The following is a 4885-nucleotide window of genomic DNA, read 5'->3' on the forward strand; positions in this document are numbered from 1 at the left end:
AGCATGGATGGAACTGGAGAGCATTATGCTAAGTGAAATAAGCCAGTCAATGAAGGAAAAATACCACATGATCTCACTCATTCATGGATAATAGAGACTATTATAAACTTTTGAACAATAATAGATACAGAGGCAGAGCAGCCTCAAACAGATTGTCAAACTGCAGCAGGAAGGCTGGGGAGGGTTGGGGGGGAAGAAGGAGGGGGGTAAGAGATCAACCAAAGGACTTGTATGCATGCATATAAGCATAACCAATGGACATAAGACACTGGGGAATAGGGGAGGCTAGGGGACTGTCTAGAGCAGAGGGAAAAAATGGACACATATGTAATACCCTTTGTAATACTTTACGCAGTAAAAAAATAAAAATAAAATTGATTGTTAGAGGGAGAGGAGGGAGAGAGAGAAACATCAACAAGAGAGGAACATCATCAATCAGCTGCCTCCTGCATGCTCCCTATGGAGATCAAGCCCACATCCCAGGCATGCTCCTTGACCAGGAATCAAAACTGTGACCTCTTGGTTCCTGGGTCCATGCTCAACCGCTGAGCCACACCAGCCAGGCTACGTTTTTAAATACCATTCTCCAATGAGAGCAAGCAGGAATCAAAAAATGATGGGGCATATTGAGAGACATGGAAGCCAGCTTGAAAAGGCTCTCAACTGGTGCAAATTGAGCAATACATGAAAGCATGATAATAATAGATTATTATTCATTGAATTAAAAATATCCATGACTTCATACTGATCTAAATAATATTAAATTTTCACCCAGGGTTTGGCTTGCCTTTTCACTTTGCTTGTAGTACTTGCAATTGTGCCTTGCATTCTAGTTTTAATGTGGTCATTTTTACGAACTTTTGCTTTACAGTTATGTTTTGTGGCATAGCTAAAAATCATTCCTTTTCTCAGAGAACATAAGAATATTTTCCTTTAGAAGTTTTAAAGTTTTTAAAAAATATTTTTGTCTCTAATAAAGCAATAATAATTTTTGTTTATGATGCAAGAAAAGGAATCTCATTATATCTTTTCTATATGGATAATCATTTGTCGCAATATCAGATAATGCTGCTACTACTATATTCAAAATTTTATTTTCTAGACTCTCTACTTGGATTTATTGACATATTTGTCTATCAATTACTATACCTTTTTATTAAGACCTGGCCAAGTCCCATCAATCTAATTAGTCAAATCCCATCAATACAATTCTTCTTCAATATTATCTTGATTTATTTTTTAGTCCATTAACCTCTTTTATATAAATTTAAGTTCCCGTTAAGTTTCATGAAAATACTTTTTAAGAGTTTGATTGGAATTGCATTGAACTCATAGATTTTAGTGGTCATAGTATCAAGCCTTTTCATTCATATTCTTGGAGTATCTCTCCATTTACTTAGATTGTATTATAATTATGAAATCTGCAATTTTCCCTATAAATATCTGATGCACATTTTGTTAGGTATAGTCCAGTATGTAAAAAACTTGTCACTCTGTCCTACAAGTGAAAAACTGAACAAACTGAAAAATCAACAACTAATAGACAAATTAGAGAGATATTGTCACAGGACAAACTGCTGCCCCCCAAATTGGAGAGACTGACTGGAGACTCCAGAAAAATCACAACTTACCTGAGCAGAAACTCATAGGCATCAATCTCTATAGGAATCAGTGCCAATTACAAACCAGAAATGTAATTGACAAATTTTCGGAGGCTCAGTGTGGAAAATCTTAGAGTTAAAAACTCCAGGGGACCCAATTACTGGAGAGGGGCACACTTTCGTGAGTTTTACCTCCTGGAGCTCTATCAGTTTCTCAGAGTAAAAATCAGAGAAAAATCCTCTCATGCTTCCAGTGGTGGAGAATCCAGCCTTCCCTGTGGAATAGGAAAATAACCAACTCCTGGCCACTGTGGTCACTCTGTCCCACATAAGAGGGGAAGGCACAGAGAAGCACATGTGAAGTTCACAGTTCAGAGATACAAGGCCACTATTTCTAGATATATTTTTACGTATCTATATTAGTTGAAAATTGTCTACCCGCCTGAAGACACCCTGCTCCACTATCTTAAACATATGGAGGTCAACCTCTTAAATAAAAGGAGCCTAGAGGTAGGTAGGTGCTCTTATTTGAATGACTCAAACTGTCCAAATTGAGATTTTTGCAATTATCTATTCTTTTCTTTCATGGCCCCCAAATTGGTCTTGGAGCTTCAGCAAAGTGTTGGATTCCATGCAGCTAAAAGGAGAAAATTCATGAGGACAAACAGATTTCTGGGAGCTCCTGCCCAGCATTTTCTGTTCACATATAACTGGTAATCTCTAGATTAAAAAAAAAAAAGCTGGAAAGTGGAGTTTTTGAGCCAGATATAAGGAAGAAAAGCAAAAATAAATATGGAGGAGGGTGCTGCTGGCAGTGCTTGCTTTGAATTTTTGTTATTTCAAATTTCTTTTAAAAATTAAATATTCCAGTTGTATTGGTATTCATGGGAACATATTCAGTTTTAAAATTAAAGTATAATTTATACACAGGAGTCCGGATATAAATTTAAGTGCAGTAGGAAGCCACTGTAGAATTTTAAGCAAGGGAGTGATGCAATATAATTTATGTGGGAAAATTTACTCTGTATTCTCTCTGGAGAATGGATTGTAAGGAGGAAAGAGTCCTGTTACGGGCAATTGCATAATCCAGCAAATGTTCATGGCCATTGGGACGGGTGATGGCAGTGCAGATGGGATTAAGGCAGGTATGGTATGTATACTAGAGTCAACATGATTTATTCTTGGATGCTCATCTTCAACTATTCCTAATACTTGGATGTGATTCTCCCTGGAACCAGATATTCAGAATAATTACTGTAACGTGTGAGTTTCTTTGCATACATACACTGCTAATTTGGCAAAGCTGTTATTTTTTTTCTCTCATTCTCCATTCATGTGCATAAGCGTGATTCACACACTGCAGCATGTACTCACTTCTCTGGATTAGAGAAAAGAATGAAGCAATGTTTCATTTAATAAAAGAATTTCCAAGATGCTCCTGTGTCCTGGTTTTCACATTAGGATTGAGAAGCAAGTTAAGAAAGCTACTGGATGGATATCTTTTCTCAGGAGTTTTGGAAAGGTTTTAGCTTCCTGAATCTCTTCCATCAGTTGATTAACTTCCATAACAAAATTCTTAAAATGTTTTTTTTGTGTGTGTGCTAGCCTTCCTGAGAGGAGTCGTGCATTAAGTCCCCATCACTGTATTATACATTTCTTTATTAGTTTCCTTTCCCTTTTAAAACATTCTTGATGGCATATAGAAGATGTGGGTATTTACAACAGTCAGTTTCAATAACTTAAATACCGTAGTAGGTGAGAAGGAATTGAGTCTATTTTATGGAATAAAGAGATGACTAAACAGAATGAATGCAATGAATGAATTGAAAGATGGTCGTGAGTCCTGGGGGCCCTGCTACTTGGTCTATGGCAGAGGCGCAGGAAGAGCACATGCCAGAAAACAGGGGGAGGCTATGCCAAAAAAAGAGAGGCAATATCAGGAAAACATAAATGAAAAGTCATGACCACATTAAAAAAGAAAAAGAAATGTAACTTTGAACATGGACAGTGTGGGTAAATTTGGGCTGTAAACTTGGGTTTGCACACCCTGAAACCAACAGGAAATAAGAGTTGCAATCAGTCACTTGGTTCCTGTTGTCAGGACAGCAGGACACCCAGTTTGGGACTAAGAAGGTTTACTCTAGAACTGGTTTGTCTAGGTCCATCGTGCTTCTGTTCTGTAACTCCTAGTTACAAGTTAGTCTGAGCCCCTGAGGTGCTTTCTGGATAAAAAGACACCCGAAGGGAAGTGTCATACTTAAAGTGTGATTTAGGGACATGCACAAATGAGGCAAGGACAGGGCTTATCTATGTGCATGTTGTCACCCAGTAGTCTTCTGGGCAAGTGATCATGTTGGAGACCCAGTGTGCAAATAAAGTAATTACCCTTTGAGACAGCATGCATGGACCTGGAGAGCATGTGCTAAGTGAAATGAGCCAGTCAGAGAAAGACAAGTACCATATGATTTCACTCAGATGTGGAATCCAATGAACAAAATAAACCAACACACAAAATAGAAACAGACTCACAGATACAGAGAACAGACTGACAGCTGTCAGAGGGTGGGGAGGTCGTGGGGCTGGGTAATAAAGGTGAAGGGATTAAGCAATAAACAAAACAAAACTCAAAGACTCAGAGAGGAAAGGGGGTTGCGAGAGGTAGAAGAGGATATCTATAATAATAAAAGTGTAACATGCAAATCGACCGAATGGCTGAATAGTGGAATGACTGCCTGGATTACCACGCTATGACACCCACTGGTGCCAGGCCAGCCAAGACAGGTGTGATGCAATTGGTTGGGGTCCTGCCCATTGTCCCATGATCACCCTGCAGAGGGAGGCCCAGGACACTGACTGGCGGGCTGCAGCGGGTGGGTGGGGCCTCCCTTTGTGGGGAGATGGATTGCGGGGCTCCCAAACTATGATAGGGCACAGGCTGGGCTGAGGGCCCCTTCCCCTGCTGAGTACACAAATTTTGTGCACCAGGCCTCTACTAGAGGAAATAATAGTGATGGAAGGAGACTTGACTTGGGGTGGTGAACACACAATACAATATACTACAGTTGATATATTATAGAATTGTACGCCTAAAACCTATTTAATTTTATTAACCAATATCACCTCAATAAAACAAAATTCATGCAAGGGTCTCGGCCCTCGCAGCCCCAGCTTCATCCAGAAGGTCATCAGGAAAGTCATTCTGCTGTTTGGTCTAATTAGCATATTAGCTCTTTATTATATAGAATTACTTATATGATTGTTTATTTGGAGGAGGTATAAGAAAG

Source organism: Myotis davidii, unplaced genomic scaffold (genome assembly GCF_000327345.1).
Source record: "Myotis davidii unplaced genomic scaffold, ASM32734v1 scaffold502, whole genome shotgun sequence".
Taxonomy (NCBI): Eukaryota; Metazoa; Chordata; class Mammalia; order Chiroptera; family Vespertilionidae; genus Myotis; species Myotis davidii.